Source organism: Somniosus microcephalus, chromosome 31 (assembly GCF_052327205.1).
Source record: "Somniosus microcephalus isolate GS21.2 chromosome 31, FLI_Smic_1.0, whole genome shotgun sequence".
Classification (NCBI taxonomy): domain Eukaryota; kingdom Metazoa; phylum Chordata; class Chondrichthyes; order Squaliformes; family Somniosidae; genus Somniosus; species Somniosus microcephalus.
The window spans coordinates 42,529,225-42,544,061 of NC_141017.1; the positions used below are offsets into that span (position 1 = coordinate 42,529,225).

Consider the following 14,837-nt stretch of genomic DNA (forward strand, 5'->3'; position numbering starts at 1 on the left):
GCCGAGCGTAACTACGCCCAGATTGACAGAGAGGCCCTCAGCCTAGTGTGGGGGGTGAAGAAGTTCAATCACTACCTGCACGGTCAGAAATTTACTCTACTTACTGATCATCAACCTCTTGTCTCCATTTTCAACCCTCAGAAGGGCGTACTGATAATGACAGCACAACGGCTACAGAGGTGGTCCCTTTTCCTAGGGGCACACCAATATGACATCGAGTACAAAGGAACTAAACAGCATGGGAATGCTGATGGATTGTCGCGCCTACCGTTGCCGACGGTGGAAGAAGAACTTGCAGTGGATCCAGTGGAGATATTCCACTCGACCATAGTCGAATGTCTCCCTGTGACGAATGCAAACATAGAAAAGGAAACACGAAATGACCCGACACTCTCCAGGGTCTATGATTTAACAGTGAAGGGATGGCCAGCACATGGCGAACCACTGCTGCCAGCATTCTCGCCGAGAAGAGAACAGCTGTCAGTGTGCAGAGGAACCTTGATGTGTGGATCCAGAGTAGTAATTCCACCCAAATTGAAGGATAGAGTGCTCAATGAGCTTCATGAGGGTCATCTGGGAGGGGTAAAAATGAAGAACTTAGCCAGAGCGTTTGTGTGGTGGCCGGGAATCGATAGAGAAATCGAAGAGATGACCAAGAGCTGTACAGGATGCCAGAAGGTCCAAAACGCCCCACCACAAGCCCCTCTACATCCATGGGAGTGGCCCTCATCTCCATGGCAAAGGGTGCACATTGATTTTGCTGGTCCATTTATGGACTCAATGTTTTTAATTGCGGTGGATGCACATTCAAAGTGGCCAGAGGTAATAAAAATGTCCTCAACCACCACAGAAAAAACTATCACAGTCTTACGAACCATATTCGCCAGGAATGGGCTGCCTGAACAGATTTGCTCTGACAATGGACCACAGTTTGTGTCTGAAGAGTTCCGGAGGTTCTTAAAGAACAATGGTGTTAAGCATTACACATCCGCCCCATATCATCCAGCCACTAATGGATTGGCCGAGAGGTTCGTTCAAACATTCAAGAAGGCTATCAAGGCAATGTGTAATGAAGATATACCCCTACAACACAAGGTGGATAACTTCTTGTTTGCCTACCGGAATGCGACACATGCAGTTACCAACCAAACTCCAGCCATGATGTTCTTCAATCGAAGACTACGATGCCGCTTGGATTTGGTTAAGTCAAACATCAGAAGAGATGTGGAGAACAGGCAGTTTCATAACATGAATGAAAGGCCGACCAGGAGTTTTAAGATAGGTCAACCAGTTTTGGCCCGGGACTACCGCACAGAGAAATGGCAGCCAGGAACGATCTGTACACGGCAAGGACCTCTAATGTATACCGTGGACGTTGGAGAGAGCATTGTAAGACGCCATGCTGACCAGATTCTAGAGTCACTGGGAAACGTCAACTCCACACCACGATCTGATACACCTGGCGATGAAACCGAAGTACCAATTGCATCTACCTCAGAATCGGTGATATTGGAAGCAGACGAACCAAACAATGACATTGATCCCGACTCAACTTTGCCAGAAGAACCTGATACCCCAAAGAGGCGTTATCCAGACAGAATCAGGAAGCCTCCTCAAAGACTGAACTTATAATTGCTTAACTTCAACTAATGTATCTAGCAACTGTAATTGTAAATATGTTATTTCATTGTTAATCGAATGTTATGTACTGTTTAGCTAAAAGGGGAGGAATTGTAGTGTATGTACTTTGCAGAAGGAACTATATTCTGCAGCCCCTGTATACTGCAGTACCAGTAGTGACCACCCCTGTATATAAGCCTGTGTAGTAACATTTGCATAGTAGTTCCAGGTTGTCTCCATTCAGTAAAGACCTGTTATAACCAACTCTTGCCGTCCGTGTCTCAATTATACACGGACATAATAACCGGAACGCCCTTCTTTGGGTTAAAAATTGAGACCAGGGGTTGATGATCAGTCAGTAGGGTGAATTTTTGCCCGTGCAGATAGTGATTGAACTTCTTCACCCCCCACACCAGGCTGAGGGCCTCCCTGTCAATCTGGGCGTAGTTACGCTCGGCTGAGGTTAGCGAGCGCGATGCAAAGGCTATTGGCCTCTCTGAACCTTCACGGAATTTGTGTGACAGCACCGCTCCAATGCCGTAAGGTGACGCATCACATGCCAACCGAATCGGTAGTGTTGGGCTGTAGTGGGCCAATACTTCTTTTGAAGTGATTTGGCATTTACATTCCTGAAAGGCACGCTTACACTCATCACTCCATTTCCATGTTACACCAGTTTGAAGGAGGGCGTTCAGTGGGTGCAGAATTGTAGATAAATTCAGCAAGAACTTATGGTAGTAGTTCACCAACCCGAGGAACGACCTCAGTTGCGACACATTTTCTGGTGCTGGATCCTTGACTACAGCCTCAATCTTGTCCGGCGACTTATGCAACCCTTCCTCATCAATCATGTGGCCACAATACGAGATTTGTCTCCTGAAGAACTCGCATTTGGGACGGTTGGCTCGTAGCCCATATTCCTGCAATCTCGTGAGCACCTGTTCCAGGTTGGCAAGGTGTTCATTGTCATTTTCGCCCGTAACCAGGATGTCGTCCAAATAACACTGGGTCCCCGGGATCCCTTGCAGGACTTGTTCCATTGCCCTCTGCCAAATAGCCGGGGCTGATGCTACCCCAAATACCAGTCGATTGTACTGGTAAAGGCCTTTGTGAGTGTTTATCGTGAGGTATTTCCTAGATGCTTCTTCCACCTCCATTTGTAGATACGCTTGAGCCAGGTCAATCTTTGTAAAACGTTTCCCTCCAGATAGTGAGGCGAAAATATCTTCTATCCGCGGAAGCGGATACTGTACTGTGTGCAGGACTGGGTTCACAGTCACCTTGAAGTCCCCACAGATGCGAACCTTCCTTGGCTCCCCAGGCGTGCTGCTCAATGCTTTCTTCATTACAGGAACGATGGGTGTGGCCCACTCGCTCCAGTCCACCTTAGGCAGCACCCCCGAACGCTCCAGACTCTCCAGTTCAGCTTCCACAGCTGGGCGTATCGCGTATGGCACCGGTCTGGCCTTGAAAAATTTTGGGATTGTGTTATCCTCAATCTTTATGGTTGCCTTTACTCCTTTTAGAGTCCCAAGTCCTTGTTGGAACACCTCTTCCGCGTCAGATAGAATTTGTGACAGACGTCCAGGTGCGACGTCATCATCTTTTTTGTCAGTCACAGTTAGTGCCAGAATGGAATGCCAATCCAATTGTAGTCTTCGGATCCATTCACGTCCCAATAATGGTGGTCCTCCATCTCGTAGTATATACATGTATAGTTTCTGTGTTTCCTTTCCGTTATATTCAACTGGCACCCTTATTTTTCCTCTGGGGTAGACCTTTTGTCCCGTGTATGTCTTCAATACAATGGACGTGTCCTTTAAGGGTATGTGTAAGAATAGCCGCTCATAGTCTCGTCGATTCATGACAGTTAGGGCTGATCCTGTGTCCAATTCCAGCTTCACTGGGGTCCCTGCTATCATGAGGGTGACCCAAATGGTTCGGTGATCTTCTTTTGCGATCACGTTGTGTAACTTTAAACAACTTAGTCGCCTGCTCCCGGAGTCCTTATCACTCTCCTGATCTTCTGAACTACTATCTGTCAGTTTCTTTACTTTCCCGTACTGTTCCTTAGTAGTTCTTGTCGTGTTGGTCTTCTTTCCCGACCTGCAGACTCTTGCTATATGTCCCATTTTCCCGCATTGCCTGCATATTTTGTCTTTAACCCAGCAGTCCTTCTGCTCATGGGTTGTTCTGCCGCAGCGATAGCACTTTTCGGCTCCATACGCCATTTCGTTAGCGCTGTATTCTTGTGGTTTCTGTTGTGTTTCCGCAGCTCCCCGTGCTGCTGCTTTGTAGGATACTGCCACGCTGAAAGCCTGTTCTAGCATCAGGTCCCTTTTTCAAAGTAGTCGTTTCTGGGTTCCTTCACTCTGGAGCCCGCAGACAAACTTATCCCGTAAGGTGTCTGCCAGTCCTGCTCCGAACTGGCAGTGCTTCGATAACTTGCGTAGTTCCGTAAGATTGTCAGCATTGCTCTCATCTTTGTGCTGGTTTCTTCAATGGAACTTGAATCTTTCTGCTATCAGCAGTGGTGTAGGGCTTAGATGTTCCTGTAAGATATGAACAATCTGCTCGATTTAAAATGGCGCCTCCCGCGCTTTTGCTTCTTCCCCAATGGAATAAAATGGCGCCTCCCGCGCTTTTGCTTCTTCCCCAATGGGATAAAATGGCGCCTCCCGCGCTTTTGCTTCTTCCCCTTACTGCCACGCTGCTCCTAGCGTTCTACGGGGTAATGGCGGCGACCCGCAGCTTCGGCACGTCTCGCTTTCCTTCCCCCCCCCGTTTAGTTTCTCTCCACTGTCCTGTTCTCGAGCACCGGCCGTGCCCTGTGCACTCCACCCTCTCTCTCTTGTTTACTTTTCCCGGCGACGCTGCGCGGCCCGATTTGTAGAGCCGCTCGATTGAGCTTGAGCCCGCCGCAGTCCGGAAGGGTCAGCGCGCTACCTGCTACCAGCACGATTCGCTGGAACCACAGTCTCTCCCGCAATTCTCCAAACACCGATGGATTCTTTGGCCGGTTGCCCTCGGTCAACGCCCGTTGCTCAGACGACGACCTTCCAGGACCTTCCTTTCAGGCGAGATCCCCGTGAGATGATGCCACACTGCAGGTGAGTTCGAACTTACTCGTCGCCACTGTAAAGTCCGCGCCCCAATAATACACGGACTTAAGGAGAACAGTTTAACAGGTACTTTACTGAACAAGAGGCAGCTTGAAACTGAAAGTACAGAAGCCTGCTAGGGCCTTTTATACAGGGGTGGTCACTGCCGGTACTGCAGTCTAAGACCAGTTATTCCCTTAAAGGTACACACACAACAGGTATTACATTAGCTATCCGCCAGTCCTCTGGCACTATACCTTTTTCTAACGAATTATTAAATACTAGCTGAAGTGCCCGGCGGTGCCGAGAGTCTTTTGAGGGCATGTTGTTGGTGGAAGAGAGAGAGAGAGCGACTGGGGGGGGGAAAGAGAGAGAGCGACTGGGGGGGAAGAGAGAGAGCGACTGGGGGGGAAGAGAGAGAGCGACTGGGGGGGAAGAGAGAGAGCGACTGGGGGGAAGAGAGAGAGCGACTGGGGGGGAAGAGAGAGAGCGACTGGGGGGGGGAAGAGAGAGAGCGACTGGGGGGGGAAGAGAGAGAGCGACTGGGGGGGGAAGAGAGAGAGCGACTGGGGGGGAAGAGAGAGAGCGACCGGGGGGGAAGAGAGAGAGAGAGAGCGACCGGGGGGGAAGAGAGAGAGAGAGAGCGACCGGGGGGGAAGAGAGAGAGAGAGAGCGACCGGGGGGGAAGAGAGAGAGAGAGAGAGCGACCGGGGGGGGAAGAGAGAGAGCGACCGGGGGGGAAGAGAGAGAGCGACCGGGGTGGAAGAGAGAGAGCGACCGGGGTGGAAGAGAGAGAGCGACCGGGGGGGAAGAGAGAGAGCGACCGGGGGGGAAGAGAGAGAGCGACCGGGGGGGAAGAGAGAGAGCGACCGGGGGGGAAGAGAGAGAGCGACCGGGGGGGAAGAGAGAGAGCGACCGGGGGGGAAGAGGGAGAGCGACCGGGGGGGAAGAGGGAGAGCGACCGGGGGGGGAAGAGGGAGAGCGACCGGGGGGGGAAGAGGGAGAGCGACCGGGGGGGGAAGAGGGAGAGCGACCGGGGGGGGAAGAGAGAGCGACCAGGGGGGGGAAGAGAGAGAGCGACCGGGGGGGAAGAGAGAGAGCGACCGGGGGGGAAGAGAGAGAGCGACCGGGGGGGGGAAGAGAGAGAGCGACCGGGGGGGAAGAGAGAGAGCGACCGGGGGGGGGGAAGAGAGAGAGCGACCGGGGGGGGGGAAGAGAGAGAGCGACCGGGGGGGAAGAGAGAGAGCGACCGGGGGGGGAAGAGGGAGAGCGACCGGGGGGGAAGAGAGAGAGCGACCAGGGGGGGAAGAGAGAGAGCTGTAAAGTCTGTGGTTTGTGCAGTTAATAAATACACAGACTTCAGAAGTAACAAACAAAACAGGTCTTTACTATTCGAAGGTCCGGGCGAATCTGCCCCAGAAATCCTGCTACAACACTTATATACTGGTGTGGTCACTATCGGTATTACAGTATACAGAAGCCAAACAAATAGTGCCACACCTAAAGTAGTTCCCTTAAAGGTGAACGGTTACATTCAATAGTTCCCTTAAAGGTAGACATACAGTACAATCCTCCCTTTTTAGCTTATTACTTACAGAGTCCCCGTTAAACATACATATCTTCAACTTCCTATAAAACAAATTACAGCTATAATCTCGGTGGAGTCAATGTCATATAAAACAATTTACAAATATAATCTCGGTGGAAACAGTTCACAGGTTCCGTCTCTGCGGAAACCGTTCATAGATTCAGTCTCTGATCTTGACTCGTTCCGAACAACATTTCTTTGGGGTAGCCGGTTCACCTGGCTAGCGTGACTCCTCCATAGCCTTTTTCTTGACGTAGCAGCTTGAACTTTCGTCCTGTTGAACCAGCAGTGCGGACTTTTACAACCAACTGGCTGTCTTGACATTTTCCAGTTTTTCAACTAATTTAGCTCCTTTCGTAGTGTTCCGCCTGAGATGGTAGAAGTGCTAATATTTTAGACAGTTATTATCTTCTGCTTCTTCTTTTTCTTTTCTGCCTTTTTGAAACTCTCGGAGCTCCTTTCTCGGCTGCCAGCTGTAGCGCCACCAACTCTCTATGTTCCTTAGACCTTAAGTGCTTCCTCCGGATTTCAGCACTTTGGGAGTTTTCATCACAAGCTGGGCAGACCACATCCTCGTAATATTCAGTGTCACTCAACAGGTCATGGTAATATTCGGGTTCGTCCTGAGTTAGGCCAGCGAGAGAGCCTTCTTCTTCCTCCTCACCCGTCTGGACGTTAGCTGACGGTGGTTCCTTCCCTAGACATCTTTCTTGAAAAGACTTCTTCATGCATTCATATTCATCCCGCTCTTCCTGGGTTGTCTGCCATTCCTTCACTACTGACCTCATTTGTGAGTTCAATACCTTCCCTTCCACCGGGGATTGCGGTATCAGGCTATTTAATCCTTCTACTGAAGCAGCTGTTTCAACATTCTTCTGTTCACATTGACGTGATTCAACGAACTCTTCATAGAGTAAACTGTAACACAAAATCTGTGTTGCCACCTCAGTTATTTCTGTAACTTTTGGGAGCTCCGAATTCCTTCCCTTTGCAGATTGAAGCTCGTGTTCCCATTGTGGAGTCTTGTCTCTCAGCATGTGAAGGAGTTGGCTGACCGTTAACTCTTCCGCGGGGACTCTGTGGATCAGAGTCTTCACCATTTCATCCACCTTTCCCTCCAATGCTTTCACCTTCCTTTCCTCTTGTACTTTGGTTTCAAGCGCTCGAAGAAGTTGCGCCTTGATGCTCCCAAGCTCATGTTCAGAGCCCATTCTTACAGTCTCTGTGTTTCTTACAGTTTCCTTCCCTTCCACTGAAAGGATTCCCAGTTGACTCTGCTCTTCAAGTCGTTGAACCTCGGTCATTGCCGCCTCATATTTGTCTTGGGTTTCCTCCAATATTTTTATGAGTTCTTGGACATCTTGTCTTTCATGTTCTGCCATGTCTTTCACCGCTAAATTCTCATCTATGGATGGAACTTCTACCGATGAGTCTGTCTTGGCCTTGAGCTCATCAAGAATTTCCTGCAGCCTTTGGACTTCTTGCTCATGTTCAACCTTTAGTTGTTCATATGCTTCTACTGAAACTAGCTTTTCGGAGGTTGCCGAGTTAATCCCCTCCAGAAGTGTAGCCTGGGCCTGTTCATACTGTTCTTTCCACTTCTCACACTCTGCTTGTAAGGAGTCGTAGAGAAGAACTGGAATAAAATCCCGGCTTCCTGAAGATTCCTCTTCATTTGCTTCTTTTGCAATTTCCTGTTGGAGTTCAGCCAAGGCTGCTATGCTATCTGCCTCTTGAAGTCTCACTGCCATCAAATCTTCTTTATTCTTGCAGTCTATCTCAGTCATTTTCCCTTTATTTTCATTTAACTGAGTGATAAGCTCCTCTTGCAACATGGCCACATTATTCACATCAGGTAAAGAAGCGTTTCTCTTTTCCATGTCCAAGATTTTTTTCTGCATCTCTTTAAGTGCACACTGCGATTCAGCTTCTCTTAACCTTGCCTGCACTAGCTCCGTCTCCAATTGCAGAACAAAATCCTCAGTGTAGCGTGGTTTGCCTTTATGCTGTATCTCTAGATCATGCAAATATTCTAACTCCTGAACATCATAAGGGAGGTGTGATCGGTAATTGGTCACGATGGCTCTATGGTCGCTCTCTGCTTGAGCCAGCAGGTTCTGTTGTCTTTCCAGACTCTCCCATTCGGTGTCATAGAACTTTTTCATTGTTTTCATCTCCTGTACGAGACGGTAACTTAATTGTTCGAATTGTTGTCGTACTTTGAAATAACGTTGAGTTCGAGCTCGGTGTTCCTCCGTAATGCATATGTCTGTGACTTGAACAGACTCAGAATTCTCTGTCTTTATGCACGCCATCGTTTTTCCAACCTTAGTCAGTGAGTTCATGTTAACCTTGTTTTTCATACGTGGGCTGGACTTATCGTCTTCCGGCTCAGAGTCTGAGCTGCTTGTCTGCACCGAGTCCTCACTCGTCATTGCTTGTTGGTAGTGCCATTCCATGTCTATTTTCTTGATCCACTCCCGTCCTAGAAGTGGTGGTCCTCCCTCATGTAGTACATACAAGTTCATTCTTGGGTGTTCTTTACCCCTATCTCTCACCTTGACTCTTATTTTTCCCATGGGGTATACTTTATGCCCCGTGTATGTCTGCAATACGAACTTGGTATCTCTTAAGGGTATGTGGGAGAATAGCCGGTGGTAATCCCCTCGATTTATGACTGATACAGCTGATCCAGTGTCCAACTCCATTTTCACTTGGACTCCAGCTATTTTTAGCATGACCCAGATAGTTTGTAGGTCAGCTTCCTTACTCACATGGTGGATACTCAGACTACCCAGCTCCTGGCCGTTTGGATCTGAGTCTGGATTCTGTTCGTCTGAACTCTTCTCAGCCCCCTTGTATACCTTGTTGTACTTTTCTTGTGATGGCTTCCTTTGGTTGTTGGTCTTCTTCCCTGACCGGCATACCTTAGCGATGTGACCCAGTTTGCCACATTTCCTACATTCTTGGTTCTTAAACCAGCATTGATTCTGGTCGTGTGTTGTCTTCCCACAACGATAGCATTTTGTTGTACTCGAGGTAATTTGGTCCACCCCGAGCGCCGCCGCCTTTAGTTGCATTTCCGCCGTTCCTTTCGCTACGGCTTCGTGTGATGCGGCTATAAGGACAGCCCTGTCAAGTGTAAGGTCGTTCTCTTCTAGTAGGCGCTTTTGCGTCCCTTCCTTGGACAATCCGCCTACGAACTTGTCTCGCAGTGCCTCTGTCAGATTCCCTCCGAACTGGCAGTATTTCGCTAGCCTACGCAGTTCGACCAAGTATTCTGCGTTGTTTTCGTCTTTCCGTTGCGTTCTTGCATAGAATTTGAATCGTTCAGCCAACATCAACGGTGTGGGGTTCAAGTGGTCCTTCAGAACAACCACAATCTCTTCGAAAGACTGATCCGCCGGTTTAGCTGGTGCTAGTAAATCCTTCAAGAGCCCGTATGTCTTTGCGCCCATCGAGTTTAACAATGTTATCGCCTTGTCATCTTCCTCTATTTTGTTGGCTTCACAAAAGATCTCGATGCGTTCCACGTACGTGGCCCAGTCTTCTATTTCAGAATTAAAGTCGTTAATATTCCCTCGCTTAGGCATTTTTCTTCCCTTGGGAGCAGCACCAGTATTTCTTTAAGTATTCTTATTTATTTGTTTGTTTCTAAGATGGCGGTTTTCCCGCGAAAATGGCGGTTTCCCGCTCTTCCTTTCTCGCCCCGCCCACTTCAATGGCGGTTTCCCGCTTCTGGCGTCTTCTCCGCCTAATGGCAGCTTCCCGCGTTTCTTCCCGGTGGAAGGGGTACGCTTCCCCCCACAGCGGACAGGTTCAGCCGCTGCGGCTGGCTTCCGCACAGCTCCCCTTACTCGGCTATGTCTTTTTTCCTCCCGCCCGCACGGCTCTACCGGCACTGGGTACACCCCGTTAACGGAGGACAGTTCAGCCGCTGGACTGGCTCTCGCGCAGTCTCCTCTCTCCGTCCCCGGCTCTGTCGCTCTCTCACCCGCACGTTCAGTGCTACCGGCCCTGGGTACCCCGTTGGTGGAGAACAGTTCAGCCGCTGGACTGGCTCTCGCGCAGTCTCTCACCCCGTTTCGGCTGTGTCTCTCACCCACTCCCGCACGTTCGGTTTTTGCCGGCTCTGAGTACCCCGTTGGTGGAGAACAGCTCAGCCGCTGGACTGGCTCCTCGCAGTCTCTCTCTCCGCACCCGGCTCTCACCCGCACGGTTCCCGTTCGCCTCCCCCAGCCCTCTCGCAGACCGGTGTTTCCCTCCCCGGCTACGGCTGGGTTTCTCTTCCCCGCGCCTACTCGCAGGCTCAGCGCTTCGTGGCTGCGGTCGCTGCCCGGATTTTTCCCGCCGATCGCGGTCCGGCTGTCACGCGACGCCGTTGGACCCGACTTTTGGCCGGCACAGCTCCCCCTCGACTGAGGTCGAGTGCTCTGCCCTTATCCTCCGGATACTTCGACACCTTCCCCTACTCACAGTCTCTTCGGCCGCCTTGTTCCCTGCTGATCGGCTCACTCCGCACCGTGGTAGAAGGGTAGTCAGTGCCTGTTGCTAATGGAAGCTTTTGTTGCTAAAGTCTTCCACCTTTCTCCTGCTGCAGCCTCGTGTTTTCTTCCAGCAGCACGACGAGGGCGGTTGCCTCTCTTCGACGCTCTTCTTGCTTTGGTAATCTTGCCGCAGGGTACGATCGGACTCGTCGCCACTGTAAAGTCTGTGGTTTGTGCAGTTAATAAATACACAGACTTCAGAAGTAACAAACAAAACAGGTCTTTACTATTCGAAGGTCCGGGCGAATCTGCCCCAGAAATCCTGCTACAACACTTATATACTGGTGTGGTCACTATCGGTATTACAGTATACAGAAGCCAAACAAATAGTGCCACACCTAAAGTAGTTCCCTTAAAGGTGAACGGTTACATTCAATAGTTCCCTTAAAGGTAGACGGGTACATACACTACAAGAGCGACCGGGGGGGAAGAGAGAGAGCGACCGGGGGGGAAGAGAGAGAGAGAGAGAGCGACCGGGGGGGGGGAAGAGAGAGAGAGAGAGAGCGACCGGGGGGGAAGAGAGAGAGAGCGACTGGGGGGGGAAGAGAGAGAGAGAGAGCGACCGGGGGGGGAAGAGAGAGAGAGAGCGACCGGGGGGGAAGAGAGAGAGAGAGAGCGACCAGGGGGGAAGAGAGAGAGAGAGCGACCGGGGGGGAAGAGAGAGAGAGAGCGACCGGGGGGGAAGAGAGAGAGAGAGAGAGCGACCGGGGGGGAAGAGAGAGAGAGAGAGAGCGACCGGGGGGGAAGAGAGAGAGAGAGAGCGACCAGGGGGGAAGAGAGAGAGAGAGAGCGACCGGGGGGGAAGAGAGAGAGAGAAGCGACCGGGGGGGGAAGAGAGAGAGAGAGCGACCGGGGGGGAAGAGAGAGAGAGAGAGAGCGACCGGGGGGGAAGAGAGAGAGAGAGCGACCGGGGGGGAAGAGAGAGAGCGACCGGGGGGGAAGAGAGAGAGAGAGCGACCGGGGGGGAAGAGAGAGAGAGAGCGACCGGGGGGGGAAGAGAGAGAGCGACGGGGGGAGAGAGAGTGCGACGGGGGGAGAGAGAGTGCGACGGGGGGAAGAGACGGGGGGAGAAGAGAGAGAGAGAGAGGGGGAAGGAGAGAGGGAGAGGAAAGAGAGAGAGAGAGAGAGTGAAGGAGAGAGAGAGAGTGAAGGAGAGAGAGAGAGGGAAGGAGAGAGAGAGAGGGAAGGAGAGAGAGAGGGAAGGGGAGAGGGAAAGCAAAGGAGGGAGAATGAGAGTGAGAGAGAGGGAGACAGAGACAGAGGGAGGGAGAGAGAGAGAGACAGAGAGGGGAGGAGAGAAAGGGGAAAGAGGTGGGGGGAGCAAGGGGTGGGGGAGAAATGGGTGGGGGGGAGAAGGGTGGGGGGTGGGGTAGGGGGGGTGGGGGGGGAGAAGGGGGGGGTGTGTGGGGGGGAGAAGGTTGGGGTGGGTGGGGGGGAGAAGGGGTGGGTGGGGTGGGAGAAAGGGGTGGGTGGGGGAGAAAGGGGTGGGTGGGGGAGAAAGGGTGGGGGAGGGAAGTGGGAGGGGGGCGTGGGGGGAAGGGGCTGTGGGGGGGAAGGGTGGAAAGGGAGGGGGAAGGGGGTGTGGGGGAAGGAGGGGGGAAAGGGGGCAGGGGAAAGGGAGGGGGGAAGGGAGGGGAAAGGGAGAGGGGGGAAAGGGAGCGGGGGGAGCAAGGGGTGGGGAAACATGAAACTTAAAGTACTTATAAAACATTTTTGGTAAATCTTTTCTATAACATACACTTTACAACCTCACCGATCTTTTTATTAAAAAAAGAGGTCCTCACCTACAGTGTGTTGTATCACAAACAATGGCCGCCGCTTGCTTTTCAGTTGGAAAGATTAGGCCCCGCCCACACAGTCGATTGTCTGTCTCGGTCACCAGGACCCGATTTGGAGCACAGAAGCCCCACCCACTCTATGTTCCTGTACTAAGATGGCCGCGCATGCACTCTGTTACACACTGAATCAAAATGGCGTCGCACTGAAACTTTTCGCCCTGCTTGACAAAGATGGCTGCCGTTAACCTGGGGCTGTCAGCAGAAGAAATTTCCTCAGCTGCAAACACAGGATCTTCAGATTATTATTCGGGGCTTGCGACCTACCCCAGTTGCTTATGAAGCCTCCCCACCTACTGACCCCGGGAATGGAGCTGAGGCAGCACACCCTCTCCCCTCTGCCAGTGTTTGTCTCAGTCTAGGCCGGGAGCCTGGGTCTAGAGTTGCACTGCTGGCAGTTGGAGAAGCCTAGGCCCCGGGCCTGGAAAAACAGTGAAAGGTAGGAGAATTATAGAGGTTAGAGAAAAGATTTAGAAATTAATTAACTTTTTTTAAAAACAATTTGTGTTTGAAAAGCAACTTTTTTTTTGCTGGAAATATAGATTTGAAAAGAAACACGCAGAAAGCGGGATAAAGAAAGGAAAAGTTTGGAATCAAGATGGCGGCTTCTCAGAATGATAAGGCCCACCCACACACGCACCGATTGGTCAACCGTCAGGTCACTGAACTGTAGGATTGGTCAATTATCACGTCACTCAACTGTAGGATGGCCCGCCCGCACACACAATGAACCCGCCCCCACTCGATGCAAATGAGCAGATAATGAGAGGAATTTTGAACGTTTTTTGGATACCGTCGGCACAATTTTTGTCCTACCGTCGGCACTATTTTTGTCGGAGCAAAAAGTAAATATGCCTACAAGGGTCCCCTAATGATGAGCTTTCTTTTGAAAAACATATGCGTAGGTATGCTCTATAACTTTTGATTGTATAGCCGGCCAGAGAAACAGACAGAGAGACAGACAGATAGACATATCCTTTTATATATACAGAAGATAGATAGATAGATGCGTAGTAATGCCTCTGCTATCTCTTCCCTAGATTCTTTTAAAATGCGTGGATATAATCCATCCGGACCAGGGGTCTTATCTGATTACTAATAGTATTATCCAATGTCATGTCCACCTGTTCTATCTTCCTGGTAGATACTGAAGCAAAATAATTATTTAATATTTCTGTCATCTCTCTATCGTTACCTGTGGTATTGTCCTGATTATCCCTTAAGTTGGTGAGGAGGGTTTAGGGTTGGGGTTTGGTGAGGAGGGTGTAGGGTTGGGGTTTGGTGAAGGAGGGGGGTGAGCAGGGTTTGGGGGTGAATGGTTTGGTGAAGGGGGTTGGGGTGAGGAGGGGTTGGGGTGGGGTTTGGGGGAAGGAAGGGGGGTGGGGAGTGGGGGGTTTGGGGTAAACTCCACTTCGCCTCCCCGCGCACCAAAATTCAAATTTAACGGTTAGATTGATGACGTAACAATAGCAGCATTCGCGCGCAGGCCCCGCCCCCCAGTCCAGCCGATGATTGGCAGCAGTGGTCGCCAATCAGCACTGAGGTTGGGAGCGCGGTAGCCAATGGACTGTTCCGGGAGGCGGGAGTTCCGCTGTCTGAATCGCTGCCGCGTGTTGTTCAGGAGGGAAGCGGCGGGAGAGACGGTCTCGGAAAGGTGCGCTGGGCGGCAGCGCTGTACCGCAGGTATCGGCGCAACCTCCGGCGCTGGTGGGATAAACTATAAATTCTGACCGAGGTTGTGAAGGCCGAACTTTTAGGTTCATAACGTCAATGGTGATCGGGTGATGTGTGGAGTTGTGATTGGCACCTGCACCAGCCAATTGGATCCAGCGCTTTGGCAGAGGCCACCAAAAGAGATGGGAGCCAATGAGAAGCCAGAAGCTTCTGATTGGCAGGCGAGCCAACAAATGAAGGCCGAGATCCCGTCTTTCGGGATCCTATTGGCCTGTTCCTTAGATTGACGGATGTTGAAACCAATCAGAGTTTATCATTAATGTGGGTTGTCCAATAGTGGATTGGGGGGCGGGAGCTCGATTTGTACTCGCTATGTGTCGGAGGCGCCTTACCCGTTAGGCCGCGGAGCTGGGGCTTTTCCGCCGGTGCATAAACCTAAAGAGCAGTGGTTGCGTTGGTGTTCAGAGTGCTC

The 14,837-nt window shown here is 51.2% G+C and overlaps 1 protein-coding gene and 1 long non-coding RNA gene across 5 annotated transcripts in view; one reads left to right on the top strand and one right to left on the bottom strand.

Annotated features, from left to right (window-relative positions):
* The window catches only part of LOC147097823 (uncharacterized), a 52,375-nt gene extending 38,084 nt beyond the window's left edge, over window positions 1–14,291 (bottom strand). Inside the window, exon 1 of the long non-coding RNA XR_015074338.1 lies at window positions 13,887–14,291. This is a non-coding gene — a long non-coding RNA (uncharacterized LOC147097823). The remainder of the gene's footprint in view (window positions 1–13,886) is intronic.
* Window positions 14,257–14,837, top strand: part of elof1 (elongation factor 1) — a 17,746-nt gene continuing 17,165 nt past the window's right edge. For 2 of the 4 annotated variants that reach the window (XM_085971969.1, XM_085971972.1), the window contains exon 1: window positions 14,285–14,374. The gene's annotated coding sequence lies outside the window, so the exon portion shown is untranslated. Of the gene's footprint in view, window positions 14,427–14,837 lie in introns of all 4 variants that reach the window. The other 2 variants (XM_085971970.1, XM_085971971.1) reach the window with 2 other exon arrangements.